The sequence below is a fragment of the Zophobas morio genome, unplaced genomic scaffold (genome assembly GCF_036711695.1).
Source record: "Zophobas morio isolate AGI-343-1 ecotype UQ-CSIRO unplaced genomic scaffold, CSIRO_AGI_Zmor_V1 ptg000016l, whole genome shotgun sequence".
NCBI lineage: Eukaryota > Metazoa > Arthropoda > Insecta > Coleoptera > Tenebrionidae > Zophobas > Zophobas morio.
Genome location: NW_026972121.1, coordinates 6681520 through 6701224, shown reverse-complemented (window position 1 = coordinate 6701224; position 19705 = coordinate 6681520). Strand labels below are relative to the sequence as shown.

Here is a 19705-nt window from a genome sequence, read left to right as displayed (position 1 = left end):
TGATTCCTTGAGATTTTTTTACAATTTTTTAAGATTCCTCCAGATTCTCTCAGATTGTACCCTGTTGTCTCAATTTTTTTCAAATTCTTCAAACATCCTGAAAATTCTCAAAATCCTGGAGGTATTAAAAATATTAAAGATCCTAAAGATACTGAATTTGCTGCAGATCCGAAAAATTCCAAAAATTTTAAAGATGCCCATGAGTTTAAAGGTTCTAAAAATGCTGAAACTCCTGAAATTCATGAAGAAGATTCTAAATATCCCGAAGACGCTAAGGCTGCTAAAGATCATAAGGATGCTAAAGATACTAAAGTTTCTGAAAACCCTGAAAATTTTGAAGGTTCTAATGATTCCATCGTTTCCAAAGATTCTAAAAATGCTAAAGTTCCTGAAAAGTCTGAAGATTTTAAAGATTCTAAAAATTCTAAACGGCTGAAAATTTTGAAGATCCTAAAGATTCTAAAGATTCAAAAGATTTTAAAGATGCTAAAGATCCTGAAGACGTTGAAGACTTTAAAGGTTTTGAACATTTCTGCCCAAACTATTTGTAAAAATATATTTCCACTGAGAAACCTCAGTAGCAAAGTTCTCACCGATTTCTTAAAAAATGCCTACTTTGCTCAGAGTCATTTTACTTACGGACTAATATTCCGAAATATCCGAAGACCAAAATTTTTATAATATTTGTAAAATCTGGAGTTTGTGCAAATTTCGAAGTTTACACAATTCTAGAAACTATTGAAATTCTTCTTCTTAATTTTACAGAATTTGTGAAAAAATGTCTCTAACTTTCAAAGATTTCCAGGATTCCAAGGACGCCAAAACTCTAAGGACGATAGGAATCTCTGAAATTTCAAAAATTTTGGAGATTCCAGATTACAGATCTAAAAATCCTGATCTGAATTTTTTTTCTTCAATTTCGACCTCTTACTACAATCGGAATTTTTCTGTTTCAACTCGTTTTTGAAGAAAATTGTTTCGGTGGGGGTCCTGACTCACCTCGACCTGGTCTAGAACCCCCATAATTTTTTCTCAGTTTGTTAATAAAATCCCTATAAATGCCGACATTCGCTTAACTCTAACACTACATATCGTTAAAATTTTTGCCACCACGGTTCAACATCTGCCCTCTCGCACCGAATAAGCCCCAAATCATCACCCACTTTGGCCATTGGCGCTATTAAATGCCCCAAAATCCCCGTCATATTCAACTTTGATAATCGTTATCATCTACAACAATCTACATCATTACCATCAAGTGTAATTAATACAAAGTGCTTTCGCACGTCTCGAAAACGCGAAGTGCCGCCACTGGTGTTTCTCCCTTCCTATTCTTTACCCGACAAAGGGAGGATGTTCATACATTAAGTACAATTGCCGGAAGCTTCGTACTCGACTAAAGCGAATGCGAATACACGACCAGAGCTACATTGCATGTCATACGTTGTAACGAATTTGCACCTTGTTTGTCTTCAAACATCAATTAAACGGAGATGAACAAGAAGGGCTTTGCAACGTTACACGCTGGCCGGTCACAAACTGGAACGCCAGCTCTGGGTTGGGAATCAGCGGGACAGAATTTTAATTACATTTAACTCTGGCTTTGACAAATCAAGATACAGAGAAGTTCGCAAGTTGTGCGTCGATAAAATATGCCGCACTTGCTACTTAATGCTGTTTTTTTAACAAGGGCGCTGAAAGTTTTTCGGGGGAAATACATATGGAAGAAGTGTGGGGATTCCAACATTGAGTTTTACAAAGGAAAGGCTTTTTAGGGACGTCGCACATTTTTATTTTTATTACGAACTAAAATGAGAATGGGCGGTTTGGAATTTGCCGCCGCCTCTGACTTCACTTAAAGAGTAATATCTCGTTTACTCACTTTTTAATTAAAAACTAATTAAAAGAAAAACTTAAATCGGACTGATGAAAGGTACGAAACACAATCAAGATGAACTCGTCAACTGGTCCAAATAATATAGCAGATTCAGCGACAAAAAAATTGAAACATTGCAACACTTGCTACAATGTCGCTTTTTCCGGTAATCAAGTGCACGACATCTTGAAAGACCGGACGATAAGACCCTGTACGAAGGGCAATCATTGCAATCTGATCTCATGTTTTATTACGAAAACAAAAAGTTGCCTTAACGGGTTTTGAGTTATAAATTTTTATCGCTTGTTCGTTAACGGAAACAAGTTCAGAGAATATTTCACTCAAACACAAGCAATTAGAACTGATTTAGTTAATCTTCTTGCCCAGAAAGAGGTAAAAAGTCAGTTAATATAATTATTCTAACAAAATAACTCTTTTAACGTTGCTACGTAGAATTTTGTTTCTCTTTTCATTTATTATGGATGCATTTGTTTTTTAAATAACGTTGCTTACTTCTGGTAATACATCACGGTAATCTCTCAAATGCGGATTTACGAAAGAACTCATTATTTTTTCCATCCAATTTCGTCACACAACAGGAAACATCTTTAGGCTGTTTTCTGTTAAATTATATTTCATTAAGCAGTACCAAATATACAAACGAGTTTTTCTTTATAATGAAGGAGCGATCGATAGGGAAAAAACATTTAGGAGAAGAACATGCAGAAAATTGCCTTTGGAACGTTTAGTTGAAGTGGTTGTTTATCCGATATTACTAGGGGCAAATGGATATAATATTCATCAGTTATTCATTTGTAATGTACGTAACTATTGCTTAGTTATTATAGGAACATTCGAACAATACTGGTTGCGTCATTATATAACGGTAGTTAGTATATAAATCACCACTTAAAAAGCTTTTTTCCACACCTCTCGAATACGAAAGCAGCGACCACCTTGAGAGGATCTAAGAGAATATGGGAGACCTGAACGTATCTGAATGAATCTGAAGGAATATGAAATAATCTGGAAGAATCTGAGAGAGTAAGAGAGAATTTCAGAGATTCTGAGAGAATTTCAAGGAATCTGGAGAAATCTGACAGAATCTGAAGGAATTTTAAAGAATTTGAAAGAATCCGAGAGAACCTGAAAATATCTGAACGAATCTAAGGAAATATGAAAGGATCTAAAAGTATTTGAAAATATGGGAGATTTTGAGCGATTGTAAGAGAAATTGAAGGAATTTGAAAGAATCTGGGAGAATCTTGGAGAGAAAGTACTTGAACGAATCTGAAGGAATATGAAAGGATCTGAAAGAATTTGAGATAGTATGAAACAATCTGAAAGAATCAGAAGAAATTTGACAAACTTAGAAGCAATTTGAAAGAATTAGAGAAAATCTGAGAAAATCTGAGAAAATTTAAGAGAATTTGCGAAAATCTGAGAAATTGAGAGGGAATATGGGATAGTCTGGAGGAGTATGAGAGAATTAGAGAAAGGAGCGTGTAAGAGAGAGTTAAAGAATTTGAAGGAAGCTAGAGAAATATGAAAAAATCTCGAAAAACAAGAAAATATAAAAATAATCTGAAACAATCTGAACGAATTTGAGAGAATTTCAGAGAATCTGAACTTAATCTGAATAAATTAGAGACAATTTAAGAGAATCTGACATAATCTTAGAGAACCTAAAAGAATCAGAAAAAATCTGAAAGAATCTAAGAGAATCTTTGAGAATCTGGAATTAATCGAAGGAATCTGAAGGGATGTGCTAGAATCTACAATAATATGAAACAATTTGAAAGCATCTAAAAGAATCCAAAGGAATCCGAAAAAATGCTAAAAAATCCGAAAGAATCCGAAAGAAACCGAAAGAATCCGAAAGGATCCGAAAGAATCCGAAAGAATTGGAAAGAACCCGAAAGAATCTGAAAGAATCCGAAAGAATCCGAAAGAATCGGAAAGAATTTGAGAGAATCTGAAGTAATCTGAATAAATTAGAGAGAATTTAAGAGAATCTGACATAACCTTAGAGAACCTAAAAGAATCAGAAAAAATCTGAAAGAATCTAAGAGAATCTTTGAGAATATGGAATTATTCGAAGAAATCTGAAGGGATGTACTAGAATCTACAATAATATGAAACAATCTGAAAGCATCTGAAAGAATCCGAAAGAATACGAAAAAATCCGAAAGAATGCGAAAGAATCCTAAAGAATCCGAAAGAATCCGAAAGAATCCAAAAGCATCCGAGAGAATCCGAAAGAATATGAAAAAATCTGAAAGAATTTGAGAGAATCTGAAGTAATCTGAATAAATTAGAGAGAATTTAAGAGAATCTGACATAATCTTAGAGAACCTAAAAGAATCAAAAAAAATCTGAGAGAACCTTTGAGAATATGGAATTATTCGAAGGAATCTGAAGGAATGTGCTAGAATCTACAGGAATATAAATGAATCTGAAAGAATCCGAAAGAATCCGAAAGAATCGGAAAGAATTTGAGAGAATCTGAAGTAATCTGAATAAATTAGAGAGAATTTAAGAGAATCTGACATAATCTTAGAGAACCTAAAAGAATCAGAAAAAATCTGAAAGAATCTAAGAGAATCTTTGGGAATATGGAATTATTCGAAGGAATCTGGAGGGATGTGCTAGAATCTACAATAATATGAAACAATCTGAAAGCATCTGAAAAAATTCGAAACAATACGAAAAAATCAGATAGAATGCGAAAGAATCCGAAAGAATCCTAAAGAATCCAAAAGAATCCGAAAGAATCCGAAAGAATCTGAAAGAATTTGGGAGAATCTGAAGTAATCTGAATAAATTAGAGAGAATTTAAGAGAATCTGACATAATCTTAGAGAACCTAAAAGAATCAGAAAAAATCTGAGAGAACCTTGGACAATATGGAATTATTCGAAGGAATCTGAAGGAATGTGCTAGAATCTACAGAAATATAAATGAATCTGAAAGAATCCGAAAGAATCCGAAAGAATCCGAAAGAACCCGAAAGAATCCGAAAGAATCCGAAAGAATCCGAAAAAATTTGAGAGAATCTGAAGTAATCTGAATAAATTAGAGAGAATTTAAGAGAATCTGATATAATCTTAGAGAACCCAAAAGAATCAGAAAAAATCTGAAAGAATCTAAGAGAATCTTTGAGAATATGGAATTATTTGAAGGAATCTGAAGGAATGTGCTAGAATTTACAGGAATATAAATGAATCTGAAAGAATCCGAAAGAATCCGAAAGAATCCGAAAGAATCCGAAAGAATCCGAAAGAATCCGAAAGAATCCGAAAGAATCGGAAAGAATTTGAGAGAATCTGAAGTAATCTGAATAAATTAGAGAGAATTTAAGAGAATCTGACATAATCTTAGAGAACCTAAAAGAATCAGAAAAAATCTGAAAGAATCTAAGAGAATCTTTGAGAATATGGAATTATTCGAAGGAATCTGGAGGGATGTGCTAGAATCTACAATAATATGAAACAATCTGAAAGCATCTGAAAGAATCCGAAAGAATACGAAAAAATCCGAAAGAATGCGAAAGAATCCGAAAGAATCCGAAAGAATCCAAAAGAATCCGAAAGAATCCGAAAGAATATGAAAGAATCTGAAAGAATTTGGGAGAATCTGAAGTAATCTGAATAAATTAGAGAGAATTTAAGAGAATCTGACATAATCTTAGAGAACCTAAAAGAATCAGAAAAAATCTGTGAGAACCTTGGAGAATATGGAATTATTCGAAGGAATCTGAAGGAATGTGCTAGAATCTACAGGAATATGAAAGAATCTGAAAGCATCTGAAAGAATCTGAAAGAATCTGAAAGAAGCTGAAAGAATCTGAAAGAATCTGAAATAATCTGAAAGAATCTGAAAGAATCTGAAAGAATCTGAAAGAATCCGAAAGAATCTGAAAGAATCTGAAAGAATCTGAAAGCATCTGAAAGAATCTGAGATAGTATGAAATAATCTGAAAGAATCTGAAAAAAATTGTTAAGAATCTGAGAATCTGAAATAATCTGAAATAGTCTAGGAGAAACTGAAACCTGAGAAAATCTGAGAAAACTTAAAAGTATCTAAACAAATCTGAAGGAATATGAAGGGATCTGAAAAAATTTGAGATAACACCAAATAATCTAAAAGAATCAGAGATAATCTAAGGCGATCTTAAAGAATCTGGGAGAATTTGAGAAAATTTGAGGGATCCCGAGAGAATCCAAAGAAATCTGAGGACAGCTGACGGAATCTGAAGGAATTTGAAGTCATCTGAGAAAATCTGAGAGAATTTAGGAGAATTTGCGAAAATCTGAGAGAATATGAGAGAATTTGAGGGATTCTGAGAAAATTAGAAAAAAATTGAAACAGACTAAAGAACTCTCCGAAATTCTGAGGGTGTAAAAGAACGTTAAAGAATATGAAGGAAACTGAAGGAATATGAAAGAAACAAGAAAATATGAAAATAATTTGAAAAAGTCTAAGAGAATCTGAGAGAATTTATGGATTCTGAATAAATCTGAATAAATCTAACAGAGTCTGAATAATTTGGAAGAATCTACGAGAATCTGACATAATCTTAGGAAATTTAAAAGAATCTTTGAGAACCTGGAATTATCTGAAAGAATCTGAAGGAATATGCAATTGTGTATAAGAATAATATGAAGCAATACGGAAAAGTCTGAAAGAATCTGCAAGGATCTGGAAGGATCTGAAAAGATCTGAAATAATCTGAAAAAATCTGAATGAATTTAGAAAAACTGATAGAATATTGCACATTTTGAGAGAATATGAGAGAATTTGAAGGATTGCGAAAAAGAATCTGAAGAAATTTGAAAAAATCTCACAGAATCTGAAAGAATCTGAGAAAACCTCAAAGTATCTCTACGAATTTGAAATAATATGATAAAATCTGAGAGTATTTGAGAGAATCTAAGATAATCTGCGAAAATCTGGGAGAATCTGAGAGAATATGAAAGAATTTACGGGATTCTTAGAAAATCTGAAGGAATTTGAAGAAATCTGACAATCTGAAGGAATTTGAACGAAATCTGAGAGAATCTAAGAGAAAGTGAGAAAATCTGAGAGAATTTAACATAATTTGAGAGAATTGGGAACAATCTGGCAGAATTTGAGAGAATATGAGACAACCTGACGGATTCTGAGAGAATCACAGAGAATCTAGAGCAGTCTAAAGAAATGTCAATCTGAAACAACCTGTGAGAATCTAAGAGAATCTAAGACAGTTAGACAAAATCTGAGAAAACCTGCGAGAATCTGAATGAATTTAAGAGAATCGGACAGAATCTTAGAGAATCTAAGAAAAGCAGACCAAATCTGAAAGAACCTGCGAGAATATGGAACGATCAAAAGGAATCTGAAGGAATATGAAAGAATCTGAAGGAATCTGAAGGAATCTGAAGGAAACTGAAAAAGAAAGAAAGAATTTCAGGAAATTTGAGAGAATTTGACAGAATTTGAAAGAATTTCAAAGACTCTGAAGGAATCTGAAGAAATCTGAGAAAATCTGAAAGAATGCGAAAGAAACTGTAAGAATTTCTTAAAGTATTTTTGTTATAATTTAACAGAATTTAACAGAATTTTACAGAATTTAACAGAGTTTGGCAGAACTTTACGACTTATTTGACAGAACTTTAGGACTTTTACGATTTTTAGACATTTTAGAGCCTTTAGAATCTTATCTCTGTAGAATTTCTCTGGAATCTCTGGAACTTCTGGAATATCTGGGATCTTTGGGATCTCTGGGAACTCTGGGAATTGTGGGAACTCTAGAATCTCTGGAATCTCTGGTATCTTTCCAATCTTTAGAATCTTTTGATTCTTTTAAATTTTTGGAACCTTTGGAACCTTTGAAAACTTTGAAACTTTTGCAAACTTTGAAATATTTGGAACCTTTGGAATATTTGGAACTTTTGAAACCTTTGGAACCTTTGAAAACTTTGAAACTTTTGAAACCTTTGGAACTTTTGGAACCTTTGGAACATTTGGAACTTTTGGAACATTTGGAAACTTTGGAATCTTAGGAATCGTTGGAATCTTGGAATCCTTGGAATCTTTAGAACGTTTAGGATTTTTAAGACCTGTAGGATCTTTATGATCTTTAGGATATTTAGGATCATAAGAGTCTTTAAGATCGTTAGAAACTTTCGAATCGTTTGAATCTTTGAAATCTTTGGAATCTTTAGAATCTTTGGAATCTCTGGAATCTCTAGGATCTCTCGGATCCCCGAGATCTCTGGAAACTCTTTGATCTCTGGGACCTTTGGAATCTCGAGGATATCGGGGATCTTTGAGATCTCTAGGTCCTCTGGGATCTATGAGATCTCTGGGAACTATGGGAATTTTCGAATCGTTTGAATCTTTGAAATCTTTGGAATGTTTGGAATCTCTGGAATCTCTGGAATCTCTCGAATCTCTGAGATCTCTGGAAACTCTTTGATCTCTGGGACCTTTGGAATCTCGGGGATCTCGGAGAACTTTGGGATCTTCGGGTCCTCTGGGATCTCTGAGATTTCTGGGAACTCTGGGAATTTTGGAAACTCTGGGAATTTTGGAGACTCTTGAAACTCTGGGATCTATGGAATCTTTCCAATTGTTTGAACTTTTGGAACCATTTAAACATTTGGAAAAGTTGGAATCTTTGGAATCTTAGGAATTTTTAGAACCTTTGGAATCTTTGGAATCTTTAGGATCTCTAAGATTTTTAGGATCTTTAGAATCTTTGGAATTTCTGGAATCTATAAAATCTCTGGAATCTCTGGAATCTCTCAAATCTCCGGAATCTCTGGAATCTCTATAATCTATGGAATCTCTGGAATCTTTAGAACTTTTAGGATCTTTAAGATCTTTAGTATCTTTATTATGATCTTTAGGATCTTTAGGATGTTTAGAATGTTTAGGATCTTTAAGATCGTTAGAAACTTTCGAATCTTTGAAATCTTTGGAATCTTTGGAATCTTTGGAATCTTTGGAATCTCTGGAATCTCTGGGTTCTCTCGGATCTCTGAGATCTTTGGAAATTCTTTGATCTCTGGGACCTTTAAAATCTCGGCGATCTCGGGGAACTTTGGGATCTCTGGGTCCTCTAGGATCTCTGAGATCTCTGGGAACTCTGGGAATTTTGGAAAATCTGGAAACTCTGGGACCTCTGGGGCTTCTGGTTTCTCAGGGATCTCGGGGATCTCTGAAATCTTTAAGATTTCTGGGATCTATGGGATCTCTCCAATCTTTTGAAATTTTGGAATCTTTGGAACATTTGGAAAAGTTGGAATCTTTGGAATCTTGGGAATTTTTGCCACCTTTGGAATCTTTGGAATCTTTAAGATTTTTAAGATCTTTAAAATCTTTAGAATCTTTGGAATCTCTGAAATCTCTGGAATCCTTGAAATCTCCGGAATATCTGGAATCTCTATAATCTCTGGTATCTCTGGAATCTCTAGAATCTTTAGAACATTTAGGATCTTTAAGATCTTTAGGATCTTTATGATCTTTAGGATCTTTATGATCTTTAGTATCTTTAGGATCTTTAGAATGTTTAGGATCTTTAAGATCGTTAGAAACTTTCGAATCTTTCGAATTTTTGAAATCTTTGGAATCTTTGGAATCGTTGGAATCTTTAGAATCTCTGGGATCTCTCGGATCTCTGAGATCTTTGGAAAATCATTGATCTCTGAGACCTTTGGAATCTCGGGGATCTCGGAGAACTTTGGGATCTTTGGGTCCTCTGGGATCTCTGAGATTTCTGGGAACACTGGGAATTTTGGAAACTCTGGAAACTCTGAGATCTCTGGGACCTCTGGGCCTTCTGGTTTCTCAGGGATCTCGGTGATCTCTGAAATTTCTGGGATCTCTGAAATTTCTGGGATCTCTGAGATCTATGGGATCTCTCCAATATTTTGAACTTTTGAAACCTTTGGAACATTTGGAGAAGTTGGAATCTTTGGAATCTTAGGAATTTTTGCAACCTTTGGAATCTTTGGAGTCTTTAGGATCTTTAAGATCTTTAGAATCTTCAGAATCTTTGGAATCTCTGGAATCTCTGAAATCTCTGGAATCTCTGGAATCTCTGAAATTTCCGGAATCTCTGGAATCTCTATAATCTCTGGAATCTCCGGAATCTTTAGAACATTCAGGATCTGTAAGATCTTTAGAATCTTTATGATCTTGAGGATCTTTAGGATCTATAGGATGTTTAGAATGTTTAGGATATTTAGTATGTTTAGGATGTTTAAGATCGTTAAAAACTTTCGAATCTTTCGATCTTTGAAATGTTTGAAACCTTTGGAATCTTTGGAATCTCTGGAATCTCTGGGATTTCTCGGATCTCTGAGATCTCTGGAAACTCTTTGATCTCTGGGACCTTTGGATTCTCGGGGATCTCAGGGATCTTTGAGATCTCTGGATCCTCTGGAATCTCTGAGATCTCTGGGAACTCTGGGAATTTTGGAAACTCTGGAAACTCTGGGATCTCTGGGACCTCTGGGGCTCCTGGTTTCTTAGGGATCTCGGGGATCTCTAAAATCTCTAAGATCTCTGGGATCTATGGGATCTTTCCAATCGTTTGAACTTTTGGAATCTTTTGAACATTTGGAAAAGTTGGAATCTTTGGAATCTTAGGAATTTTTACAAACCTTTGGAATCTTTGGAATATTTAGGACCTTTAAGATCTTTAGGCTCTTTAGAATCTTTGGAATCTCTGGAATCTCTAGAATATTTAGAATCTCTAGAATTTCTAGAATCTAGGGACTCCATAGGATGTTTAGGATGTTTAGAATTTTAAGGATCTTTAGGATCTTTGGGATCTTAGGGATTTTGGAATCTTTGGAATCTTCGGAAGGCCTTTTACAAATTTTGGAAATTTTGGGCATATTAATTACTAGAAATTAAAATTATAAAGCTTTGGGACCTTGTTTGATCTTTTTTATGTTTAGAACTTTAGGACTTTAGTTTATTTAGAATATTTAGTGTATTTAGAATTTGCAATTTCTACTGTCTAGAATCTTTAACATCTTTAGAAAATCTCGTGCCTTCAGAATATTCGAAAGCTTTAAACATTTTCAATCTTTCAAACCTTTGGAAACTTTGGAGTCTTTAGAATCTGTAACAAATTTGAAAAATTTTTATTTTTCGAAATATGATCGGAATTAACAACATGAAAAAAAAGTTAAAACATAAAACTCAGTCTATTATCGTCTATCAAAAGTCTCTTTTGACATCGATTCACTTCACTCGTGTGAAGCGGAGCTGAATTTCATCACACTGCCGTCAATATAAAACAACAAAATAAACCCTTTTGTAATCTTGTAACAGGAAAAAGGAGTAAAAATGGTGTTAAAATATTTCAACAATACCTTATTTAAATAAAAATGAATTGAATTACAAAATATGTTCCGTCCAGACCGTGCATTTTTATACCTGGCTTGGCGTTTCGTGCATAAAATATTAAACATTTGACAAAATCCAGCACGAAACATGACAAATTAGCGTCAGTTGCTCGGAAGCTGAATAACTTTACCGAAATAGCACGCCCGTCTTTGTAAATACAGATAGACGTTCAAGTATTTGCTCCAGCAACTACCGTTGATTATTCTAATTGAAATATTTCGTATAGAACAATGTTAGTTACAAATTGCGGCTTGTATTTATTTCGAGCAAACCGACTTAGACATTATAAAATAACAGTTGTTTTATTGCCACTTGTTGCACCGTTGTGTTCTGGCTGCTTTTACCCCAAAAAACTATTTACAACTGCAAATGTGTTTCAGAGCTTTGTGGTAGTTTTTGCCTCGCCTTTGTGCAAAATTAGTGCCACCGAAAGTTAATTTTATTACGGTGGGTATTTTAAAATAATTCATATTTGCGTGTTTGTACCTGGAGGAACTCGCTCGAACAATTCTTCGCCGAGCAAACTTTCAGCTCGTTATGCGGAATTAAAATTGTTAACAAAAAAAAAAGCTTCTGTTCGGAAGATTTCGATACGCCGTATTCGGATTATAGTACACACTGGAGTCTTTTATCGGACTGCAACACAATAATTAGGATCGATACTGCTGGGAGTGAACCTTGAGGGCGGTTAAACAGGCAACATTTTCAGCGCTACTTTTTCTTTGATTTAATGTTGAATTTCGCAGGACTGAATAAATGAAAATTTTATCACTCTTTTGTATGTACACTGCAAACCTTTAGAATTTTTAATAAGATAATTTTAAGAAAACGTATGCTTAATTGCTGTTGTAAAGGAAGATAATTGAGGTTGATGGTAATGGTTAATTTTCTTTAATGAGTTTTATAATGTATTTTTTTAGGCTGCGTCGACACCTAGCTGCATGTGATGTAATAAAAGACGGAACCGAAAAAAATTCACGGATTTTTTTTATTCCACTTCTAAACTTTACCAGAGATCACAACGTGCGGATGCCTAAGTTAACACGTTTCGGAAAGCTATAAATAAATTGAGATTATTGACAATGATTATCATAATTATAAGGACAAGAAAAAGACCAAAGAAAGAAAATACGAAAACGATCGTAGCTATCAATATGACAAAAGATATAAAAAAGATGAACAGCCAAAGTAAGAGGAATAAAAATAAGGAAAACAAGAAGAAATCCACGAAAACGTTAAAATAAAGTTTGAAAAAATCTTGAAGATCCCTCTGGTTTTAATTTTGAAGTAATTTAAAAGAATCTCTGGGACCACTCGTGTTCTGTTTTTGCAGTAGTTTTAATTAAAAACGATGTGTTTTTGAAAGTAATTTGAAAGAATTTTGGGAACTCTTGGTGACTGTTTTGAAGGAAGAATCTTGGTCTCCTAATGATCTGTTTTTGAAAAAAAGTTGACCGAATTTTGGGGAATCTTGGTGTATTTTTTTTAATTAAAAGTATATGGGAGAATCCTGATGTTTTGGTCTTGAAATTATTTAAAAAAACAGGAAATTCCTAGTGTTTGAAGTTTTTGAAATAATTTTGAAGAAATTTTGTGTGGTGTTTTTTTCTAATAGACTTTCTAATTTTGAGGGCATCTGGTGTTTTGCTTTTGAAAGAATTTGTAAGAATCATGGGATGTCCTGCTTTTCTATTTTGGAAAAAATTGATAGAATTTTGAGGATACCTGGTCTTGTTTTCGAAATAATAAATAATTTGAAAGAATCTCGGGGAACGTTCGTGTATTCTTTCTGAAGTAGCTTGAAAGAATTTGGGGATCCCTTGTGTTTTGTTTTTGACGTGGTTTGAAGAATTTGGGGGATTTCTTGTATTTTGTTTTTGAATTAGTTTGAAAGAATCTCGGGGACTCATTTTGTTTTTGAAGAAGTTTGAAAAAATTTCGGGGATCCCTGAGAACTTAAGAGAATTTGAAATAATCTGAAAGACACTGAGAGTATTTGAGAGAATATGACAGAATCTGAGAGAATTTGAGGGATTCTGAGAGAATCAGAGAAAATCGGAAACAAATCAAATCTCAGAGATTATGAAAAGTGTGAGAGTATGTTAAGGAATCTCAAGGACCTGAACGTATATGAAAGAATCTCAAAAAATATAAGAGAATATGATAATAATCTGAAACAATGTGAGAGAATCTGAAAGCATCTGGAAGAATTTGAGGGATTTTGAGAGAATCTGAAGAAATCTGAATAATCATTACCGAATCTGAAGGAATTTGGAAGAACCTGAGAGAATCTACAGAATGTAAGAAAATCTGAGAGTATTTAAGAGAATTCTTAGAATCCTTAGAATTCATAGAATCCTTAGAATCCCCAGAATTCTTACAATCCTTAGAATTTTTAGAACCTTTAGAAACATTAGTATCTTTAAAAGCTATAGAATCTTCAGAATCCTTTGAATCTTTGGAATTCTTTGAGCCCTTTGAATATTTGAATTCTTTAAATCCTTGGAATTTTTGGAATCCATGGAATCCTTGGTATGCCTGGAATCCTCGGAAGCCTTGAGATCCTTGGGATCCTTGTAATCCTTGGAATCCTTGGAATACTTGGAATCTTTGGAAACTTTGGAATCTTTGGAATTTTTAGAATCCTTAGAATTCTCGGAAAACTCGGAATCTTCGGAATCCTCGGACTCTTCGGAATCCTTGGAATCCTCGGAATACTCGCAATCCCCGGAATCCTCGGAGTCTTCGGAACCCTTGGAACCTTTGGAAAACTTAGACTCCTTGGTATCATTAGAATTCTTGGTATTCTCAGAATTCCTGGAATCCTTGGAATACTTGGAATCCTTGGAATCCTTGGAATTTTTGGAATCTTCGGAATCTTTGGAATCCTTGGAATCCCTGGAATTTTTGGGATCTTTGGAATCCTTGGAATCTTTAGAACCTTTGAATCTTTGGAATCTTTGGAATTTTTGTAATCCATGGTATACTTGGAATCCTTGGAATTTTTGGAATCCATGGAATCCTTGGAACCCTTGGAATCTTTGGAATCCATGGAATCCTTGGAACCCTTGGTATCTTTGGAAACCTTGGAACACCTGGAATACTTTTAATCCTTGGACTCCTTGGTATCCTTAGAATCATTGGAATCCTTGAAATCCTTGGAACAATTAGAATACTTGGAATCCTTTTAGTTCTTGGAAAACTTGCAATCCTTGCTATCCTTGAAATCCTTGGAATACTTGGAATTTTTGGAATCCCTGGAATTCTTGGAATATTTGGAATCTTTGGAATTTTTGGAATTTATGGAATCTTTGGAATCTTTGAAATCTTTAGAATCTTTGGAATTCTTGGAATCCATGGTATCCTTGGAATCCTTGAAACTTTTGGAATATTTGAAATCCTTGAAATCCTTGGAATCTTTGGAATCTTTGGAATTTTTAAGATCTTTGGAATTCTTGGAATCCTTGGAATCCTTGAAATCCTTGGTACCCTTGAAATACTTGGATCCTTTTAATCCTTGGACTTTTTGGTATTCTTAGAATTCTTGGAATCCTTGGAATACTTGAAATTCATGCAACTCTTGGAATCCTTGGAACCCTTGAAATCCTTTGAATTTTTGCAATCCCTGGAATCCTTGGAATACTTGGAATCATTGGAGTCCTTGGAATTTTTGGAATTTTGGGAATCTTTGGAATCTTTGGAATCTTTATAATCTTTGGAATTCTTGGAATCCATGGTATCCTTGGAATCCTTGGAAATTTTGGAATCCCTGTAATCCTTGGAATACTTGGAATCATTGGAATTCCTTGGAATTTTTGGAATCTTTGGAATCTTTGGAATCCTCGGAATCTTTGGAATCTTTGGAATCTTTGGAATTCTTGGAATCTATGGTATCCTTGGAGTCCTTGGAATTTTTGAAATCCTTGGAATCCTTGGAATCCTTGGAACACTTAGAACAATAGAAATCCTTTTAGTTCTTGGAAACCTTGAAATCCTTGCTATCCTTGAAATCCTTGGAATACTTGGAATATTTGGAATCCTTGGAATTTTTGGAATATTAGGAATTTTTGGAATATTTAGAATCTTTGGAACCTTTGGAATCTTTGGAACCTTTGAAATCTTTGGAATCTTTGGAATCTTTGGAATCTTTGGAATCTTTGGAATCTTTGGAATTTTTGGAATCATTGGAATCCTTGGGTTTCCTTGGAATTCTTGGAACTCTTGGAATCCTTGGAATCCCTGGAACCCTTGGAACACTTGGAATTCTTTTAAGCCTTGGACTCCTTGGAATCCTTAGAATCTTTGGAATACTTGGAATACTTGGAATCCTTGGAATCCTTGGAATTTTTGAAATCTTTGGAATCGTCGGAATCCTTGGAATCTTTGTAATCTTTGGAATTTTTAGAATCTTTGGAATTATTGGAATTCTTAGTATACTTGAAATCCTTGGAATTCTTGGAATCCTTGGAATCCTTGGAATTTTTGGAATCGCTGGAATCTTTGGAATCTTTGGAATCCTTGGAATCTTTGGAATTTTTGGAATCCTTGGAATCCTTGGAATCCTTGGAACTCTTAGAACACTTCGAATCCTTTTAGTTCTTGGAAACCTTGCAATCGTTGCTATCCTTGAAATCCCTAGAATACTTGGAATATTTGGAATCCTTGGAATTTTGGAATATTAGGAATCTTTGGAATCTTTAGAATCTTTGGAACCTTTGGAATCTTTGGAATCTTTGGAATCTTTGGAATCTTTGGAATCATTGGTATCCTTGGGTCTCCTTGGAATCCTTGGAACTCTTGGAATCCTTAGAATCCTTGGAATCCTTAGAATCCTTGGAATCTTTGGAATCTTTGAAACCTTTGTAATCTTCGATACCTTTGGAATTTTGGAATATTTAGAATCTTTAGAATATTTGGAATCTTTAGAATCCTTGGAATCCTCGGAGTTCTCGGAATCCTCGGAATGTTCAGAATTTTCGGAACCCTCGGGATCCTCGGAATCTTCAGAATCTTCGAAATCTTCGGAAACTTAGGAATCCATGGAATCCTTGAAACTCTTGGAATTCTTGGAACCCTTGGAACCCTGAAATCCTTTTAATCCTTGGACTCCTTGGTATCCTTAGAATTCTTGGAATCCTTGGAATACTTGGAATCCTTGGAATTTTTGGAATCTTTGGAATCTTTGGAATCCTTGGAATCCCTTTAATTTTTGGAATCTTTGGAATCTTTGGAATTTTTGGAATCTTTATAATCTTTGGAATTCTTGGAATTCATGGTATCCTTGGAATCCTTGGAATTTTTGGAATCCCTGGAATCCCTGGAATCCTTGGAATCATTGGAATCCTTGGAATTTTTGGAATCTTTGGAATTTTTGGAATCCTCGGAATCCTTGGAATCTTTGGAATATTTGGAATTCTTGGAATCTATGATATTCTTGGAATCCTTGGAATTTTTGGAATCCTTGGAATCCTTGGAAACCTTGGAACACTTAGAACACTTGAAATCCTTTTAGTTCTTGGAAACCTTGAAATCCTTGCTATCCTTGAAATCCTTGAAATCCTTGCTATCCTTGAAATCCTTGGAATACTTGGAATATTTGGAATCCTTGGAATTTTTGGAATATTAGGAATCTTTGGAATCTTTAGAATCTTTAGAATTTTTGGAACCTTTGGAATCTTTGGAATCTTTGGAATCTTTGGAATCTTTGGAATCTTTGGAATCTTTGGAATTTTTGGAATGATTGGAATCCTTGGGTCTCCTTGGAATTCTTGGAACTCTTGGAATCCTTGGAATCCCTGGAACCCTTGGAACACTTGGAATTCTTTTAAGCCTTGGACTGCTTGGAATCCTTAAAATCTTTGGAATACTTGGAATCCTTGGAATCCTTGGAATTTTTGAAATCTTTGGAATCCTCGGAATCCTTGGAATCTTTGTAATCTTTGGAATTTTTAGAATCTTTGGAATTATTGGAATCCTTAGTATACTTGAAATCCTTGGAATTCTGGGAATCCTTGGAATCCTTGGAATTTTTGGAATCGTTGGAATCGTTGGAATCTTTGGAATCCTTGGAATCTTTGGAATCTTTGGAATCCTTGGAATCCTTGGAATCTTTGGAATCTTTGCAATCTTGGGAATCTTTAGAATCCTTGGAATCCTCAGAGTCCCCGGAATCCTCGGGATCCTTCTAAACCTGGGAATCCTGGGAAGCCTTGGAAGCCTTGCAATCCTTATAATTCTTGAAATGTTTGAAATCCTTGGAATCCTTGAAATCCATGGAATTTTTGGAATCCTTGGAATGCTTAAAATCTTCAGAATCTTCGAAATCTTTGGAATCTTAGGAATCCTCGGTATCCTCCGAATCCTTGGAATCCCCTGAATATTCGGAATCTTTGGAATCTTCGGAATCCTCGGAATCCTCGGACCCCTCGAAATCCTCGAAATCCTTGGAACCCTTCAAACCCTTGCAATCCTTGGAATCCTAGAAATCCTTGGAATCTTTGGAATCTATGGATTCTGTGGAATGTTTAGAATATTTATCTTTAGTCTCTAGTGTCTTTAGAGTCTTTGGAGTCTTCAGAACCTTCAGAATCTTTAGAGTCTTTAAAGTTTTTATAGTCTTGAGAGTCTTTATAGCCTTTAGAGTCTTAAGAATCTTCAGAATCTTCAGAATCTTCAGAATCTTCAGAATCTTCAGAATCTTCAGAATCTTCAGAATCTTCAGAATCTTTAGAATCTTTAGAATCTTTAGAATCTTTAGAATCTTTAGAATCTTAAAATCTTTAGAATCTTTAGAAAATTTAGAATCTTTAGTATCTTTAGAATCTTTAGAAACTCTAAAATCACTAGAATCTCATCTTCAGAATTTGAATTAGTTTGAAACAATCTTGAGGATCCGTGGTGTTGTTTTTGAAGTAGTTTCAAAGAATTTGGTGATCACTTCTATTTTGTTTTTGAAGTAGTTTGAAAGAATCTTGGGGACCCCTTATATTTTGATTTTGTTTGAAAGAATCTCGGGGACCTCTCGTGTTGTGTTTATAGGGCAGTTTGAAGGAATTGCGGGTACATCTCGTGTCTGGTTTTTAAAGTAGTTTGAAAGGATCTCCGGGTCCCCTTGTATTTGGTTTTTGGGGTAGTTTGAAAGAATCTCGGGGACCCCTCGTGTATCATTTTTGAGGTAGTTTGAAAAAATCTCGGGGACTGCTTATATCTGGTTTTTAAAGTAGTTAAAAATATCTTAGGTATCCTCGGTCTTTCTTTTGATGTATGTAATTTGAAGAAATCTCGAGGATCTCTCGTGATTGACTGATTAATTCATACAAAGCTGAGATTAATACGAAGGGTTAATTTATGTAGAATATCAAGTGTGTGCTTATCACCCTAGCGTCGTAAGTTTAGATACACTGCGTCAGTCAGTCAATGTCCTCCCCATTCCACCTGTGTCGGTATTAGGTAAAAATAATCAAACAATGCACCCCTGGGGCTGGTAATGGTAACACGCTCTCATAGTTTCCAGTTTCGAGTTATCGATTTGGAATGTTTCTCACCACAGTCGGCATTATACGTCCTCATTATTAAACTGACTGTATTTGTTTCATTCATCATAATTTGTATGTGTGTCTGACATTCAATGGATCTGCAATCTCTTAGTTTTAAACAGATCTATATCAATTTATTAATGTTCCAGTTCCCCTTTCAAATGCTAATTTCATGGAGTCTATTTAATTTGAGCGGAGCGTGTTTTAAAATTTAATTAATGGTTTTTAACGACACACCTTTGATGTTATTCTCGTCTCTTACTTAATAATGCATGTTAGCGTATCCAACAATAAATTCTCGATATGTTCCTCATTGTTTCGCAAGCGTGCACATTTTCAATTTCGCGCACAACAAAAGAAGTGGAAACTCGATATTAACATGCGTGTACAACAAACAGATTTTATTTCAAATACCTACTTCCATTAAAATACGACACAATGTAACCCAGGCGATGTTTACCCGGCTTCGAATTCGAAGATAAAGAAATAAATTAGTATTTTAATGTTCTGGAATAAATGAAATTTTACCGCGAATGCGAAGTTTCGTGTGCGCCCAGAAAATGCAGAAATCAGTGTTCACACGAGTTTCCGGCACGTTTAGCATTCATTGGAACCAGATTAAAAACAAGGACAAAAAGTGGATTTGAACGTTCGTAGATAAATAACAGCAAAAAGATAAATCTTATCTGGCGTATCGTAGAGGTTTTGAGTTCACAGTTTTTCGAGTGAAATTACAAACCCTATCACGTCGTGAACCGAAACTAATAAATTTTCACTTCACACCCTTTGCAAGAATAAAAACGTTCCCTAGGGAGATGTAGCAAATATGGCAACATATTTACTATGATATGCACATCACGGAGCTCCCAATTCGTTGTGCACCGGAACGT

At 34.7% G+C, this 19705-nt stretch overlaps 1 protein-coding gene across 2 annotated transcripts in view; it reads right to left on the bottom strand.

Annotated features, from left to right (window-relative positions):
* Sol1 overlaps positions 1–19705 on the bottom strand; it is a 272924-nt gene that overhangs the window by 181532 nt on the left and 71687 nt on the right. The gene's annotated exons all lie outside the window — the stretch shown is intronic.